Raw genomic sequence first — 19,806 nt, 5'->3', positions numbered from 1 at the left:
AGAAATTGTGAGATGACCTTATTGCGGTTGCCAATGACCACTTCTTTGCGGAAAATGCTGTGTCTGCATGCTTTGCAGTGTCCACAGTGAAAAAATCCCTGTAGATTGTGTTCACTGTTGGTGGTGTACTTTGTGATATCACTGTGCACTAGCATGTCCCTCATATTCTTGCTCCGTCTAAACGTTATACTAGGTCTTTCTTGGATCGTCTCCCCTATGGTGTTATCATTTCTGAGTGTGTTCCAATTACTGGCAAGAATACGTCTGACTGCTTTGGTGTTGGAATGATAGGAAAGTATAATTCTAGTGTCAGTGGCTTCGGTCATGTCTTCAGAAGGAGTAGTTGTTTTGTTCGCTAGAGTATCTGTTCTATTGACACCTTCTGCTTTCTCTTTGGCTTTGTGGAGAACCCAGTTGGGGTAACCTCTTTCCCTGAAAATCTCTAACATGGCTTCACTTTCAAGTTTGAAGGTTTCCTCAGTATTACAGTTTCTTCTAGCCCTCAGCAGTTCTCCATAAGGGATACTCCATTTAAGGGTTTCTGGGTGACTGCTGAGGGTATGAAGAATACAGTTGCCTGCTGTCGCTTTACGGAAAAGAGTGGTATGTATGGTATTGTGTCTGATCGTGAGTTTGACATCAAGATACTCTGTCTTGTCAATGTTGCCCATGAGTCTGATGTTACGGTCATTGGAGTTGAGTTTCTCAATGAAATCTTTGGCTTCCGGAGCTGAGCCCCTCCAGATAATAAGCACAGGGTCCTGTAAGATTTCGTCCTCCCAAAGTCCCATATAGAGATTGGCGAAACTGGGAGCAAAGCATGAACCCATCGCAGTCTCGGTGGTCTGGATGAACAACTCACCATCAAACAGAAATATATTGTTTTTCAGATAGAACTCCGTCATGTCCAGTATCATGTTGCTATGCTCCCAGTTATCTCACCAGTCTTCTCTTGAGGAAATGTTTGCAAGCCGCCAGTCCCTGTTGATGGTCAATGATGGTGTACAAGGAATGTACGTCAAGTATGATGAACAGGTAGTTGTCACACCAAACTACGTCCTGTATTTTCATAAGGAAATCTTTGGTATTCCTAATGTAGCTGGGGAGATTAATAACATGTTCCCTAAGGAAGTGATCAATATATTTGGACACGTGTTCAGTGACGCTGCCTCCTGAAGAAGCAATGGGTATCCCGGAGGATTGACCATGTCCTTGTGCACCTCTGGTAAAAGGTAAAGGACGGGAAGAATGGGATGGTCTTTTTTCAAGTAACAATATTCATCCCATGTTAAAATACCTTTGTCTTTCCATTCTGTCAGTCTATTCCAAATGATGGTAATGCTGCTGTGATAGGTATCATGTGTAAAGCGAAGGTAAAAGTTGTGATCATTAAGTTGGCGTTGGGCTTCTCTGATATATTTTGGTCTCTGTCAAGTATCACAATATTACCCATTTTGTCTGCAGGGCGGCTCACAATGTCATTGTCCTTGGCTAAGTCCTCAAGTGCCTTTCTCTGCTCAAAGGAGAGATTTTGGGGTTGTTCTTGTTTTCTATTCTTTTTGTGTCTAAAAGTGGTAAGTGCTTTGGTGACATTGTCATGAAATGTATAAATGTCATCCTGCGGTAGGCTGGGTAAAAATGTGGAACATGGTCTAAACGGAGTGTCAGTGGCATTATCAGAGGCAATATCTAAATCAGCAAGAATTTGTGTCCCACTGATCTCTGTGGTGTTGGTGTCAGTTTCTTGCTGAAGTTCTAGCATGGTAGCAAGGGTGTCGATATCCCCTATGGTATAGTCCCTGTCGTTGTGTGGTTGTCTGTCAGGGTTACGTCTCTGGGTATCTAATCTTTTCAATTTTTGCCATTTCTTGAGTTTAAGCTTTCTGATAAACTTAAAGAGATCAATTCTGGTATTGGTGTAATCAAATGAGGATGGGGGACAGAAAGAGAGACCTAAGCAAAGGGTCTGTTTTTCAATATTATTCAATGACCTTTTGGATACATTGATGACATTTTTGTTCATCACTTTGTTGTCCATCATTGTGTTTTTCCGCCGCGGATCTTGCTGTTTCCCATTCTGCCACGTCCCTTGCCTCTTCTGCCAGCGTTGTTTAATGTGTTTTCTCCTGTTCCTTCTTGCCCTCGGCCTCTGCCCCGCCCCCGGCCTCTTGGTTTTGGTGTCGTGTGTCCCTCGATGTCATTCGACCCCTGCGCATATGTCTGTATTCGTCTAAAAAAGTAGCTTGTTTCACCGGTCGTTCACTTTCAGATGCTATACTGCCTGATATATCCGACTCACTGCCACTTGTAGCCGAAATAGCTGAGCTGGAGCTACTTGCAGGATCAGCCTGTGCGGTATGTTGACTTGTCTTATTAGCGTATAAATGGCCATATTTCTTGCTAAAAGTGAGAATTCTACCACTTTCGCAATCAGCATAATCTCTGTTCAGTTTCCTTTGTTTGCGCACTTTAATGTCTTCCTCATGCTTCCTTAGTCGTTCTTTCATTGCTTCCATCGCTTTGTTAAACGCTGCTATTTCCATGTTACTTGTGAGATCTTCCAGTAACTCTTTGATTTTCAGCAATATAGTATTGCGGTCTATCCGCGCATATTTGACTAATATCTCCAGCATTCTTTTGGAACTGAGGGCTGAATTCTGAGACCATTTGTTGCATGCAGTATCCATTATTATTAGTATGTCCCTTTAAGTTCTTGATCACTAGTTGCATGCTCTTGCATGCGACATGTAATGTTTTCAATGGTGTTCCAAATTCTAACATTGGAGCTTTGTGGGAGAAATCTTGTTGAAGGCATTACTAACTGAAGACTTGTGACAGCTTGTAATGTATTGAAAGTGCTGCCAAATAAAGGGAATATCAATCTAACTTTTCCTGGATTTCAATGCATTTTAATATTGGCGACGACGGGAAACCACACCACTGGGCAGCATGAAGTAGCAGAGTGGTGGAACTCACCTATTTCTGAACAACTATTCCCCTTTCAACAATCCTGGTATGCTTTTCAACATTTTCCTCTATATTACAGTGCATTAATTGTACAGGCGGCTGTATCACGTAGATGTGACTTGATGGCACCAGCGGCTGTGTTCACTTAACTGTGACTTGCGTTTTTTTTTCTCTATTCCAACATTTACCTTGGTGTTTGGCAATTATGTCTTGGGACTGCGCATTACGAAACAAGCAGTTGGCACTTAAGATTCGTTTGGCTACGACTACGATTGCGATTTGTGTTTGCATTTGTAATGGATTAACTTTCCTTGGATTCTGCAGCAAATAGATGGATTGTTTCTGCTTCAATTTGTATTTTATTGTGCTTTTCTGACTGTGCTGCGTTCGCTATACATGTGGCATTTCATTTGCTCTCAAGATTCAAAAAACGGATAAAGGAAAACTCTTGTTGGCGTTTCATTAGTCTCAACATTCAAAAAACGGATAAAGGAAAACTTTTGAATGTATACATCACCCGCAAATGCTCTGGGTTCGGAAACGTCTCCTCCATTCTTTGACGTTCTGCTCTATTAACATCACACGAGTGTGACGTTTATGTGTTCTTACGCGTGACATCACACGCACGGCCGCCATTTTGTTGTTTCCTAGGCAACGTCTCTACCATACGGAAATACGGATCGGCATCGCGAATAAATTTCAATACGCATAATTAAGTAAGTGCAAGTTAGTGCATATTTTTATAACACATCGCCGTTTCAATGATTTTGTGCCACAAACTTATTTCCTTGTTACTATGTATGGAAGAGCACAACAAATTTTCATCTAAACAATTTATGAGATCGCCGTTTTAATGATTTTGGGGGACAATTTTTGGTTACCATCTATGAAAAGCACAATACAGTACTAAACAGTTAATAAGTATAAACTATTGTTTTCAGGCATAAATACATTTTAAAGCATCCAACATTAGTTACTATATAAACGTTTGTTTCATATTGTCAAAGTACTTTTCATCAACTTCAATACAACATGCAATTCGATCCGCCTGCCAAATTCCTACAAGTCAAAGGTGATCCACCCATGCCATGGCCAAGGTGGAAAGAGGAATTCCTTATATGAAGGCAATTGATGGTGAAAGAATGGGTTCTGAAAGAAAAAAAAGTATCTTAACCCCTTCAGTGCCCATGACGAGCTGGACTCGTCATGGGCTGCGGTGGCGCTGTGCCCATGACGAGTCCAGCTCGTCATGAACTCCGCCCGCTAATGGAAGGCGCGGCACTGGGCGGGGAAAGGGGCGGGCATGCAAGGGGTTAATACATTGTCTGGGCTCAGAGGGACAAGTAATTTTTAGATCACTTCCTCAAGTAACTACACAAAATGCAGGAGGTGGTGATTCGATGAATGTATATACAGAACCATTAGCAAGATTAGAAAAAAGATTTAAGCCAAATGTCAGCATAGCTCTTAACCGTGAAGAGGACGAATCTTTTGATGATTTTTTAACTTCTCTAAGGCCATTTAGCATGCACTGTAATTTCGGCATCATGTGTGACGAAATGATACGTGATCAAATCATTGTCCATGTTAAATGCAAGAAAATTCAGGATAAACTATGGGTCATGGGAGATCCAAATTTAAGTGAAACCATTGCCACAGCTAAGGCACAAGAACAATCTGATTTATGGATGGATACTATCAAAAAGAACACAGAAAGGAAAACTACAGATGAAGAAATATATACTGTTGGACAAAAGTATACTTCAAAACAAGACGCCACACAATCTCTAGGGAAGCATAACTTTAATCGATCAAAACAGGCCGTGGATCAAAAACCGTTTGAGGGAGCTAACAACCAAGGAATGTGCTACAGATGTGGTAACAGTTCGCATTATGCTTCATTTCCAGGATGCCCAGCTTTGAAGAGGGAATGTAAAATTTGCAACAGAATAGGCCATTTTAGCAATATGTGTAGAGACAGACGTACACAATTCCACAAGCGTGGTGCTGTTTCTTCACTATCAGAAGAAAGCATGACCAATGTTACTAATGTTAATGCTGAAATCGATCAGGGTTTTTTTGTTGTTTCCATAGTGGGGAACAATACCCAAGCACATATAAGTTCTTCTAAATGTGTTTTCCAGGTGTGTGATGTTGATTTGTTACTCATGGTGGATTCAGGGTACCCATGGACCATTATCTCTCATGAATATTTTATTGATACTTTAGCAGAGTACATTCCATTAGATAAATTATAGAAACCTGACATTGTTGCTGAAAGTTTTTGTGGGACAAGAATTGATATGATTGGTTTTTTCCATGTTACCTTGCATTTTAAACATAGAGAAGCTGAGGTCAAACTGTATATTTCTAAGAAGGGAGTTAATGTTCTAGGCTGGTTAGATCAATGGAAATTGGGAATCATATTAAATTCCCGATCCAAAGAACCGGTATCATTATGTGATGATCATCTTATGAACACGGTGTCCGTAGTGGAAGACTCATGCAGTAAGGAACCAGTGGATATTGCAAAATCCGAAAAACTTATTAAAGGTTTTTCGAATGTCTTCATTGACAAATTGGGCAAACTTAAAAACTTTTCACACAGAATAATGTGGAAAACCAATCACATTCCTGTAGTACAAAAACTCAGCAGCGTTCCTATTAATATCAGAGATGAGCTCAAAGAGATGTTAGATGAATTACTGAGGGAAGGCAACATCGAACCGATAGAATCATCAGAATGGGTATCTCCCATAGTTTTAGTACGGAAGCCTGATAAAAGTTGAGAATTCTAACATCATCGTTGACTGCCATCCTTTGCCAAACATAAATGAGTTGGTATCACTATTAGATGGTGCAAAAATCTTTTTCACTCGCGATCTCAGATCAGCATATCATGAAATAGAACTCACTAAGGACTCTAGAAAATACACAGCGTTCATCACTCCACAGGGTTTATTTCAGTACACTCGCATGCCATTCGGACTTGCGTCCGCAGCTTCAGTTTTTCAGAGAGTTATGTTTCATATTTTTAGAGACATTCATTGACTTTTATGTAAAATGTTTTCAAGACGACATTTTAGTTTTCTCTGAAAATACAGCTGAACATGAGAAACATTTACAAGAAGTCTGTAAAAGGCTAGAACAAAATGGATTAACCCTTAAAGCACACAAATGCAATTTATTCAGAGAATCAGTTGAATATTTAGGACATACCCTTTTGGGTAATGGTGTTTTTCCAAAAAGATCCAATGTAGAAGCTATCTCTAAGGCTCCTTCCCCAGAGAATAGAGATCAACTTCTTTCATTTGTGGGTATGTGTGAATATTACAGAAAATTTGTTGTAAACTTTGCCACAAAGATGGAACCGTTGAGAAAGCTTCTTCGGCATGGGGTTAAGTACGAATGGGGTGATTTAGAACAACGTTCTTTTGAAGAAATTAAATATGACATCATTAATGCTCCCACGCTTAAACCTTTTCGCATCATCAAGGAGTGCATTATCACAGTTGATGCAAGTTGTTATGGTTTGGGTGTGGTTCTGTCGCAAAAAGAGAGAAATGAGGAGTGGAATGTAGCTTTTGCCTCAAGAACACTTAATGAATGTGAACGCAAATATGCAGTCATAGGAAGGGAATTACTAGCTTGTGTTTGGGCAATAGAACATTTTAGACTATACGTGTGGGGTTCTAAATTCACACTGAGAACAGACCATAAGCCTTTGGTCAACATATTATCGGTGGGTGGAGGTTGGAATTCCACGGCCCGAATCGCCAGACTAACGTCAAAATTGCAAGAATACAATTTCATTACTGTTTACGTACCTGGTAAGAAAAATGTTACTGCTGATTGTCTATCACGATTACCGTGTAACCAGAACATAATTAACTCGGTAAGTGAATCTGATTTTGTTGTTACCATTGAAGATGTTCTTCAGGGAAAATTTCAGGATATAACTGAGGTTCATTGGCATGATTGTGAACAGAAGGACAGTAAATGGTCAGAATTGAAAGAGTACATTAAAAATTGGTGGCCTAGGAAAGACAGAATAAGTTCAGAGTTATTGCCATTCTATAAAGTATTGGAAGAATTAGAGTTAGATAGTAATTTCATTTTCAAGTCAGACAAATGTATTCCTCCAGAAGGCATGCATGAGGTTATCTTACGCATTGCACATAAAACTCATCCAGGAATATCTTCTATGAAGCGTTTAATAAGAACACATTTTTGGTGGCCAGGTGTTGATAAATTTGTTGATAGGATGGTTAGAGAATGCCCTGACTGCATATCAAATGAAAGGACGCTTAGAGTTCACACCCCACCACTTAAGACAGTTAGATGGCCATCTGAACCATGGAAGAAAATTGCATTCGACATTTCAGGTCCCTTTCACATTCTCACAGAATCATCACGGTACGCTTTGGTGATAATCGATTATCACTCTAAGTGGCCTGAGGTAAAGTTTGTTCCAAAAGCCACTACAAGTGCAGTTGTTAATTTTTTCAAAGACATCTTTGCCAGGGAAGGTTGCCCATCCTGTTTAGTCACTGATAATGGAGTGCAACAAACATCCGTGGAAATGGCTGATTTTCTAAAAGGATGTAATATTACCCACAGGCTCACCTCATTATATGAACCACATGAGAATGGTCAGGTGGAACGTTTTAATCGTGTCCTGAAAGGTTTTATTACCGAAGCTGTAAAATTTGGGGGTAATTGGGTAAGTGCGTTAAGGGAGCGTTTGTGGACCTATAGGATTACGCCTCACACCAAAACTGAGGTGAGTCCCTTTAAACTTTTCAAAGGAAGAGATCCTGCATCACAATGTTCCCATGGTGGTTGATAGAGAAATCACATCATTTTGTCTCTGGTAGGGAGAATCTAAGTAAAGTTGCCAAGCGTGTAGAAAGTAAACAATTCAAAACCAAAAGTTGGTATGACAATAAATGGAGAACAAAGTCCCATGATTTTCAAGTAGGAGATTGGGTAAAGATTCTCAAACCAGGTCTGGTTTGTAAGGGTACTAATAAGTTTAGTGATCCTATTTTAATTAAAAGAGTTTTTGACAATAGTGTTATGACACTAGATGGAAAAATCTGGAATGTGAGAAGGTTGGCTAAATGTCCTATACCTAACACTAAAAGTAGAATTTCATCTGATGTGGATGTTAATCTTAACAATGGTGATTCTGTTGCTCATAGAGTCAAAGATTGTAGGCGTGTTATTTATGCACCCAAAAGATATGCAAATTTCACGTAACACTGCTTTTTCAGTTTTGTATTTTTTTTTGTTTGATTATTCTTTCCTTCTCTTTGGTGTTACTTATTTTCTTTACTCATTTTAGGACATTGTTCTTTTATTAAATAAGGGAGATGTGTTGCATGCAGTATCCATTATTATTAGTATGTCCCTTTAAGTTCTTGATCATTAGTCGCATGCTCTTGCATGCGACATGTAATGTTTTCAATGGTGTTCCAAATTCTAACATTGGAGCTTTGTGGGAGAAATCTTGTTGAAGGCATTACTAACTGAAGACTTGTGACAGCTTGTAATGTATTGAACGTGCTGCCAAATAAAGGGAATATCAATCTAACTTTTCCTGGATTTCAATGCATTTTAATACCATTCCTCTAACTTTAAAGGATTCGGTGACTCATATTATGGTGCTGTAAAACTTCTTAGTCCTCTCGGTGCCATTGATTGGTCTATATAATGTTGTAGGGAAATCGCCTGCCACCCTTTGGACGTTTTGCTACGCTTCAGTTTTTCTAGTTTTTGTTTTTTCAGTTTTTGTTTTAGTTTTTGTTTTTTGTTTTTGTTTTTTGAAAATTAGAAAAAGCTAGCATTGTATGTGTGAGTATTCCAGATGAGCAACATCTTGTACAGGTCTGAGATGAGTTTTTTATCTGATGTGCGAGTGAGAAGCCATTTCTCATAGGCAGAAAGGAGCCTACAAGCAAACGGCCAAACTGTGCTATGCAGTGCCCAGTGTCTAATCTGGGAACATCCAAGCCTTTCGGTTTCGGGTAACCCATACTCTGATCTGAGCTGCTGAAAAGGTATGATCCCGTCTACGTCAAAGAGATGTCCTAAGGAGAAACATTCTGAGTCGGGATTATCGAGCAGAGGAGTAAGTGGCGAGGGAAAGGTGGTTAAGTTATGTTTGAGGTTGGTGCGGTCCGATGTGTCAGGAGTGACTGGTGATATGTGATGCATACAGGTTGAGCGGTCTGTGCACTTTCGGGAGAAAGGGGATGCCCTGTAGAGGCTTGGCGGCTATTGCTTGGTCCTGGAATGACCAGTGTTTCTCTGACTCTAGTCGGCTCCACTCTACTAAATGACGCAATTGTGTCGCTTGGAAATGTAGGTGAAGGTCAGGAACTCCAAGGCCCCCTTCCTCCGGTGGAAGTACCGATAGTGCTTGCTTCATCCTTGGTTTGCGTCCACTCCAGATGAATTGAGCAAGTTCGGACTGCATGCGCTGTATCCACCCCTTTGGAGGCTGGAGAGGTAGGGTTTGGAACAGATATAAAACCTGAGGTAAACTTGTCATTTTAACTGCCGCTATTTTACTGAGCCAGGCCCATTTGGCCCAATTCCTTGTGGATTTTTGACCGCAACTGCACGTAGTTAGTGGCGACTATGGTCGGCAGAGATGGGGCAAGCTGGTCCCCTAAGTAGGGGACTGAGCTTGACGCCTATTGAATGGGAAGGTGTTCCTGGAGGGGCGCACGGGAAGCCGGCTTTAGGGAGAGATCAAGGGCCACCGACTTGTCCATGTTCACCTTAAACCCTGAGGCTTGCGCAAAGGTCTCTAATTCTGCGAAGCTCGCTGGTAACGCAATAGTTGGGCTCGATAGTGAGAGCAAAACATCATCTGCGTATAATCTGATCGTGTGGATATCGCCACCAAACTTAATCCCTGTGATCGCTGGGTTGTGCTGAAAGTGATGAGCTAAAGGTTCAATATAGAATGCAAAGAGGAGGGGTGACAGAGGGCATCCTTGCCTCGTGCCCCTCTCTATAGGGAACCGGGATGATGTGTGGCCATTAACTCGTACTGTAGCAGTTGGGAACCGATAGCAATTCAAAATGTGTGTTCGGGATTTCTCCCCCATCCCCACCCGCTCGAGAACCTGTTCTAGATATGGCCAGTGAACCCTTTCAAAGGCCTTTTCGGCGTCGATAGTGAGCAGCATATATTCCCCCTGCATCCAGTAAGCTTTCTCGATAAGGTGGAGTGCCCGTTTTGTATTGTCACTTGTTTGGCGGTGAGGGATGAAGCCTGCCTGATCCGGGTCTATCAGGCCTGGCATGTGGGGTGCCAGGCGTGCAGCTAGTATCCCTGTGTACAGTTTAATGTCGACGTTAAGAAGAGATATGGGGTGATAGGCTCCACATGCCGTCTTGTCCTTACCCGATTTCGGAATAACCATTACGGAAGCTTCAAGCATTTCACCCGGTATCGCTCCAGGTTCAGCGAATGAGTTAAAAAGTTTAGTGAGAATTGGGGCAACTAGCGCGCAGAACGCTTTGTAGAATGCGGCGGAGAATCCGTCTGGCCCCGGGGCCTTGGCGGGCTTAACGCGAGAGATGGCCGCTATGACTTCTTCTATTCTGATATCTCTGTCCAGGTGATCAGCCTGGGCTTTAGTCAGGGCGGAGAGTTCCGTGGCTGCTAGGTAAGCTGCCCCGTCTGCAATAGACGGTGGCGAGCTGGAGTAGAAGCGGCATAGAAATCCCCGAATGCCTCAGCAATGTCAGAGTCCTCGACGACTCGTCGTTGGTCCTCACATCAGATCTCCTGTACCCCTTGCCACTGTCGGTTCTCCCTCAATTTGTGGGCAAGAAAGTGTCTTCTTTGGTACGAAAGTCTTGGACACAGACTAGAATGTCGTATGGCTGAGCTGAGACAGGACATGGCGGCCCCACTGTGTGCACCCTATCCAACTTAAGGTCGGCATCCAAAGGGTTACCTAGAATATCATTAAACAGTTCCCTGGGGTATTTAAAATTGTCATCCGCTTCCTCATTAGTCTTCACCCCTCGGATCCTGATGTTATGTCGCCGAGAGCGGTTCTCTAGGTCTTCGAGGTGGGACTGTAGATCCACCTGCTGCTCATGGATCCGGACGACTTCTTGCTGAAGAGACGAGAGCTCCGAGTCTCTACTGTCATTTTTCTCCTCCAGCTCAGTGACCCTCTCGCCTATGCTGTCCATATCCCGTCGGACATCTTTGATTTCGTCCGTGAGGTCCCGCTTGAGGGACTGTAGGTCTTCTCTCAGTGATGTAAACAAGGATTCCAGGAAGGCCTTCGTTATGGGTTCACCGCCGTCTTCAGTCATCTGTGCGGCCTGGTCGGGGTGTGAGTGCATATCACCCATCTGGCTACCGCCCTGGGCCTTTGCAAATAGGTCCTTCAAGGTTTTCTGTTTTCGTCCTCGGGAGGAAGACATGCTGTGTCGCGTTGGGCTGTCGGAATATAGGCAGATTGTAGCTTAGTGTGGCCAGCCTCCCCTGCTGCCCCGTGACCCCCCCTCAGTGATGCCACATGCCGGTTCAATCCTGCCTAGGCTCTGGGGCGTCTAGTGGGCTCTGTACTAGCTCACTGTCTGTGGGCCACGTGTGTGCTTTGCTCATGCAGTGACTGCAAGTCCCCGGGGGTTCCTCTCCTGATATCTGGTGAGGGCCGTGCACTGCGCCCCCTCTTCGTCACGGCACTGGCGACCACTATGTAGCCTGAAGTTGTTTGTCTCTCCAGATCGGGCCCGTGCCACTGATGGGTTCTGGGGGGCTGCGTTGGCTCCGATGATAGGTGCAAGCTACTACCGGCCGTCACCCGTGTGATCCAGTGAACGGAAGGACATGATCTGATTCCCTGCACCAGACGGCACTCAGGGCTGCCGATCCGAGGGGTCCAGCGCCCACCTCCACTCTCCAAAGCGCTTCTTTGCTCCCTTTCCCCACGGGCCTTCAGACCGGGGTGCTGTAGTGTCCCTCTGGGCTGGTGCTGATGCAGACTCAAAGACCAGACATGGCCGGCGCTGGGTCACGCACACCCTTTAGCTGCCTCTCAGCCTTCTGTGAGGGGATCGCCGCCCCTCTCCACTCTCCCCCTCATCTGCACGGTGCAGCTTTCTGCCTCAAGCTGGCCACTTGCCTGAGTCTCGGTGGTCGGGGCTCTGTGATCGGAGAGTCACCGGCGTGGCGCAGGGCTATCGTGCATCACAATGGCTAGCCTCTCTCCGCTCCGCCACTAGCCACCTATCAGCGGTAGTCTGCTGGCTCTGTGCCCGACTGAAGGTGCTCTCGGGCCGCTCACCACACTCCGGACGCCAGCGCACATGCAGCTCAGCCTGCTCCCCTCGTCCCGCCTAATTCCCGGGAGCTAGAGTGCTCCCGGGCCCCGGTCCTCAGCCGCTGCTTTGTGAACTCAAGGCCGCTCCCACACCAGGCCGCTCCCGGTGTGGAAATATGGATTTTTATGATCAGTTATGTCCCCTATCTTGGACCCCAACGGTTTCATGTATAAATCACAAGTACATGTATGTTTCCTCCAGTTCCAGTTATGAAGACGCAAACACATGTGCGTCCACCGTCAACATGTCCTCTTTCAGATCCGCCATGAATGGGCCGGATATTCTATTCCTAAGTATGAAAGGCCACCGGCTTTATATGGTTCATTTATCCCATTTTACAGTCCAGGCGAGTAGGCCCTGATCCTGCCATTAAGCCTTTTTCTGCCTTCTGCCTCCGAAAGCTCCAGTCTGAGCTCGCATCTGTATCCATGAACTTTGTCCTACTCCCTGCGCGGCTAACGGTGCCTGACTCGACCTGTCTGCCTGCCAAAAACTGTATTTCACCTTCAAGATTATCTGCTCTGCTCCGCTCCCCATCCAATGCATTCCTGTCTAGTAGTTTAAGTAAACATTCTTCCAGCTACCGAGCAAAGGGCCCGGCTTCTCTGTCTTTATGCAAGTAATTCATAGCCCTGTTACTATGGAAGATTTCTGCCCTTGCATCTCATGTAGACACTTAGACGCTTGTACACGCACTCACAGTCAGTATAGAATAGATTTTATTCGAGAGACCTTTCCTTTTGGATAACATAGTTCTTTAAACATAGGATGTTAGATATGATTTGGGATAAGGTTGACTTGACCCCCCAGACTTTTGTCTCCACATGTAGAGCTAAATGTCAAGTCCCATTCTCCCCCTAGTTGCACGTCAATCACACGTCATGCTGCTGCGCGCGCATCTCTGCCAAGTATTTCTGCTGACATTGCGAAATTCTTTCATGAAACCACCCATTTATGACATCATACCTAATGACGTTCTTTAGTTACGCCTAGTTACACCCATTTTAGTTACGCATGTATGTTTTTATCTCTGTTATCAACTGTTACGCCTCCTGCATCTGTTTCACTGTAATGCCTTTTCTATAAAAATGATTACCTGTCAATAAAGTATTGTCCTTCACTTCCTGAACCTTCGTGGTGATGGAATATGGAGTCCTCAATTCGAATTGATTTTGGAATAAAGCCCGTTCCGAACCTCTAATACCACGGATTCTGCCTCTTATTTTACTGAGCTATTATTATAGATTTTCCGCATCAAATTAAGTACCGGTAATTAAATTATTTACCACATATATGGCGCCCGAACAGGGACACTTTCTCATCTCACGCGCCGGAGGTGCGTTGCAGGCCCGGTCTTCTGTCACAGCTGGACGGACAACAACGCGTACCCACAGGATTTCCTGTATCTCCCTCCTGCCGAGCGGGGGTAACTGAGGCTGCGATCAACACCCAGACGAGGCGGTGAGAAGTGCGAAGTATCCCGACCAGAGCCTAGCTGAGAGAGCAAGATCCGAGGTATACAGAGGCCCACCAGTTTCCGAAGTTCCGAAGTTTCGAGTCGAGTCCAGTCCGGTTCAAGTCCAGTTCAGTTCAGTTCCGAGGCCTTCCGTTCCGAGCTACCCGGTGAGTACCATTGTCGGGGAGGCGTTCTGACGTGCACATAGGTTGTGCCGGTCAAGACGGGTTTGGGTACACAAATCCGGTCTGCACTGTTTCAGCAGTGTATCTGTACTGTTTAGCAGTATATCAAGTATGTCTAGTATATAATTCAGAATTACCTAGTTAGTGCCGAGTATTATGCTTAGTGACTAGTTCCCTAGATGGCCATCATTTTTGTTCATTAAATGTTAAATGTTAAAATGTTTTAAATACGTTCTGCATATTGTGGTGTGAATGACTGTTCATTATTGTGTTTTGTTGTGTTAAACGTGTTCAAAATTAGGTATCAGATCAGTTCTCAATATGCCGCTCTTTTCGAAATTAAGACAGATCAAAACTAGAAAAGGGGTACTCGAAGAAGCTGTTCCCATTCCTCCTAGGGACACTCCAGGGTACTTCATGTATCAGAAACATGGCCTAGACGCCATATTATTTCTTGATTTATGGGTAGACTACACCAAGGAATTACCAGAAAGTCAGAGGTGGCCCGCAGCTGGGACCTGGGATGCAGATTGCATCATGAAAGTAGAGGAAGAATTATGGAAAAAGAGAGCTAGACAATCACAGAAAGATGCCATTGAATTATGGCGTAAAGAATCATATAGACGTACAGAAAAAGCACTCAGACAGGAAGAGAAAAGTAAGGAGAATTCAAATAAAGTCCGAGAAAATATATTAATTGAAGAAGGTACTCGAGTAAAATCAGAACAAGTAGACAGACAAAGAAATGCCCTTATGAATGGTATGTATCCTCTTCTGGCCGAAGGGTTACCTAAGGCTACTCCGGAGATACCAAAAGACTTGCCACCCCCATTGTTTCCGATAAAAGCACATCCCAAAGGGCATCCCAGAACCGCAGAAGATGCTTTCCTTTCCTCTTATTTAGACGACGCAGCTCCCGAGTATGCTAATACTGCGCCACATAGACCGCCTGCCGAGGGGGTTCAACGCCAAGACCCTCCTCCGTCTGTACCTCCGCAGCAACAAACTCCGACGCAAGTTCCGGCAAGCACATCTGTTTCTACAGCTGTACCCACACCTATGGTTGCTATATCACGTTCAACGAATCCTTTCACGTCCAGCACCCCAGGTGGTGCTACAGGAGGTACAGCAAACATTTTTTCCACGCCACCCAGAGTAAATAAACTTTCCTTTCAAGAATTAGCCCACCAACGTACGCCCAAACTAGTAACTCCCGACATGCTTAAGGAACTTCTAGTAGATTGTAGATATGACCCTGTGCCCGGCAAAGAGGACGAAATGTTGCTGGCATCATTACGTATCCGACGAGCTGCAATATATTTAGGGAGGCTACCAGGAATGACTACACATTTAGAAAATATATATCATTTTGTCCAGTCAGGACGAGATTCTGAAAGTATTAATAGAGCCATGGAGTACCAGAAAGTGGAGATACAGGGGGAACTGTTACGTTTCCTCATAAATTGTGTGATCAGAAATCAAGACCGACCAGGGGTAAATCCGGAAGAAATGCAAATTCTTACCACATGGAGTCGGAATATATCAGAGGGGAGACATGATAAACGATTAAGTATAGTAGCTATGTGCCGAAAGATCCGTAAAGAAGTAGAACGAATACACGAAGAAAGATTAGCAGTAGACCAGCCTGAACAAACCGAGGAGGAGGAGGAATTAGAACTGCCCACAGGACAGTTAGAAACAATGGCCTATGTAGGTAGAGGAAGATCTTGCAATAATACTAGATGCTTTACTGATCCGATACGTCCGATACGTCCAGATAATACCAGAAATTTCCAAACCCCTATAATAAATATAAGGTCCCCCGAACATTCGTTCCAAGCCGCTGACAAATTACTCCGAGAACGAAGGGGTTATCATATACTCGATTCTATGGACGAACAAGAATTAGCCAGGTCAGCCGTTCACTGGGTTGATAGTCCCGGAAAATATAGTGATGATACACTAGTGTGCACGTTTTTGAACCTCACCCCAGATGAACAGCGTTTAGCCGGTATCTATATGATTCAACAACTCCTTATATTATATAAAAGCCAACACTCTGATCCTGGTCCCTTACCTGATATATTGACTGAATTACTCACGAATAAATGGAGAGGTTCAGGTACTGAGTTAATTAGAGAAATACTAGAATCCAGAAAGCAGTACATTCTTTTTGTATGCCCCGAACATGTCTCACTGCCCATCAAGGAAAGAACGACGTATTACATGGATAGACAGAATCCCTTACGCGAAGTGCACCCGATAAAAGGTGAGGACAATCAGTTTAAACGTGTGTTTGTATACACACCCATATCTAAAATAGAACTATTAGAAATGAAGAAAGTGGTACCCAGTCATGACAAAGACCCAGCGGGTTTCCACCGTGAAATTAAAGACATGTTGCTCATGGGAGAGTATACCTATCCCGACATTATGAAAATATTGAAGGTATTAATGCCTGCGGGCATTTACGAAAAACTCAAGGAAAAGGATTGGGAGGTGGGAGACCAAAAGATAGATTGGACAGCATTAGAGAACGAAGAAACAGCTCGAGGTCCAGGTTCAGGGCTTGGGGAAAAGACCAAAACACTACCAGGTTTACTAGTACAGGTACTGCCACGTTTATTAACTACGAAAAAGGAAGACTGGGGTGCAATCTCAGCCTGTAAACAAAAGCAAGATGAGGACACTAGTGATTTCTATGCCCGATTCGAAAAATGTTTTGGTATAAATAGTGGAATAAAAGCAAGTAGCGAATCGTATCCACATCTGTTTGTGACAAAATTAGTTGAAAATTCCTTGCCCCAAGTTAAGAATAGAGTATTGAAATTCGAGAGTACCTGGCAAGGTAACACTCCGTCACAAATGTTACAAATGCTACAGTACCATCACAATAGAATTAGAGAGGAACAAGAACATGAACACAGACGCATGAAAGACACGAAAATGAAAATGCTAGTTTCCCAGACAGTTCCAGCTGACAGTCATAAAAAGGGTATGACACAGTCCAGTGTTTCAGCAGGTTCTGTAAAAGGGACATGCAACTATTGTAAACAGCCAGGTCATTATGTACACGATTGTCCAGTTTTAAAACATAATATCGCCATAGGTAATACAAAAGAAAGACCACGGCCACTTAGACAGGATCAGAACCAACAAGGAGCTCCGCAGCATGCACAGTCCATGCCAGCTCCGCAACAGTCTATGCCAGCTCCACCACCGCAGCCTATTGCTGCCACACAAACAACGACACAACAGATGTACCAGACCGCACAGTATGACTATCCTGATTATCAACGATACTCATGAAACAGCCTAGAGAGGGAAGTTGGCTTACCCCTTATCGAGGTCCCTGTAGATCAAGAAGGACCTTATGTACACAGTGAACTATTAGGCCAAGATAGAAAATTTTTACTTGATACAGGGGCAAGCCGAACAACAATAAAACGTAGTGAAGTCCCAGGGGCACCCCTCTCAGGCTCACAGAATATTTCCCTTGGTTTTTCAGGAAAACCTATCATTAACGAAGTATCACAGCCTCTTCCACTTACGATTGGTCCCTTGACACGAACTACAGATTTATTGCTTACTAAATCATGTCCAGAAAACCTGTTAGGTATAAAAACATTGAAAGCTCTAGGAGCTATAATATGTTGTTCTCCGGAAGGAGTAAGATTGTTTCTACGTGATTTCAAAGGGCACTATGTGTCCCGAGACATGGATCACCGACTGCAGACTTTACCCACACATTTATGGGCACAAGGCCCTACAGATGTTGGTTGCATGAACATTACACCATATCGAGTCACACTAAAGACAGGAGTGGTACTACCACGAATGCGACAATACAAGTTACCCCCAGATGCTGTAGTGGCTTTACTGCAAATCATTGACGAGCTTATTACACAAGGAGTGGTTGTGGAAACAGACTCCAATGTATGTAATTCCCCGATAATTCCGATTCTTAAACGAACTGATCCAAAAGCCCCGCCAGTATATCGATTGGTTATTGATCTGCGCGAATTAAATAAATGTATTGTACCACAATACCCCGTAGTCCCAGACATTTCTTCATTACTGACAGCCATTGATTCCGAAGCAACATTCTTTACTGTAATTGATCTCAAGAATGCCTTTTTCAGCGTCCCAATAGATCCGGAAAGCCAATACTTGTTCGGATTTAGTTTAAATGGACGAAGCTTTAAATTCACACGCGCACCTCAAGGATTCACAGAAAGCCCCAGCATCTATAGCCAAGCACTGAAACGAGAACTTGACAGTATCCACATGCCAGTCAACACTGCCCTGCTTCAATATGTCGATGATCTGCTGATCACCGCTAGAAGCGAACCTGAATGTGAAAAAGCCTCACTGACGGTTTTACAATTTTTGGCCGAAAAGGGGCACAAGGTGTCCCCTTCTAAGCTGCAATTCTGTGTCCAGCGAGTTGTTTACCTTGGGCACTCGCTGTCCAAGGAGGGAAGGCAGCTTACACCCGATCGCATCCAGTTAATTGCTAACATGCCAATACCCAAGACACAAAAGGAGGTGCGGGCTTTTATAGGCCTCACTTCATATTGTAGGCAGTGGATCCCTCAGTATGCATTTCTAGCAAAACCACTCATTCAGTTGACAACACAGGAGGCAGCCACATCGACTGTCCTCCCTTGGACTCAGGAACATACACAAGCTTTTGAAAGCCTAAAGAAAGCTTTATGTCAAGCACCTGTTTTAGCAACACCATGTTACAATAAACAGTTTACACTCTTTGTTACAGAACGCGAAGGTACTGCCTTGTCAGTACTCACACAGGAACAAGCAGGATCACACAAACCATGTGCTTATTTTTCTAGTACATTAGATCCCGTAGCTCAGGCTCTGCCTGCGTGCCTGAAATCAGTGGCAGCGACAGCTTTAGCAATCCGACAAAGCGATGCCATAGTGTTAGGACACCAATTGACGGTACAAGTACCACATGCAGTAGAGGTTCTCTTGAACCGCACACAAACACAACACTTGACTATAGCAAGACTCACCGGTTACGAATTAACATTGTTTCAGCCACACATAGAAATCAGACGTTGTAGTACATTGAATCCTGCCACACTGTTACCAGTAAACGGAACAGACCCACTAGCACATGATTGTATTGAAGTTATTACTATCACGACGAAACCTAGACAAGACTTGACAGACGTCCCATTGTCAGACCCAGACCTGACGTTGTATGTAGATGGTTCATGTATGAGAACAAGTACAGGAGAGCTAGTGGCCGCGTATGCAGTCACAACAGACACTGAAGTCATTGAAACAAATTGCATAAATACCTTGTCAGCTCAAGCAGCAGAGCTCATCGCTCTGACACAAGCCTGTATCCAAGCCACAAATAAAAAAGTCAACATATACACTGATTCACGTTATGCATTCGGAGTTGTACATGACTTCGGCGTACTGTGGCGAGAGAGAGGTTATTTAACTTCTCATGGTGCCCACATTCAGCACGGACCCCTCATTCATGCCTTATTAGATGCAATACATCTACCCACTGCAATATCAATTATGAAATGTAAAGCTCATACGAAAGTTACTGATATCATTTCCCAAGGCAATGATCTAGCTGACAGAACAGCTAAACAGACTGCTCGAACTCACACATCTGACATGACAAAGACAATAGTTCCGACACCAACACATTGCATGATGGTTAAGGATCCCGCTCTTGACGTAATTGACATACAGACACATGCTACACCAGATGAAATAAAGAAATGGACTGAATTAGGAGGGATCCAAACGGATCAAGGATGGATGACGAAGGAAAAATCTGTATGGTTC

The sequence above is a fragment of the Triturus cristatus genome, chromosome 6, assembly GCF_964204655.1.
Source record: "Triturus cristatus chromosome 6, aTriCri1.1, whole genome shotgun sequence".
Taxonomy (NCBI): Eukaryota; Metazoa; Chordata; class Amphibia; order Caudata; family Salamandridae; genus Triturus; species Triturus cristatus.
This window is presented reverse-complemented; position numbering follows the sequence as displayed.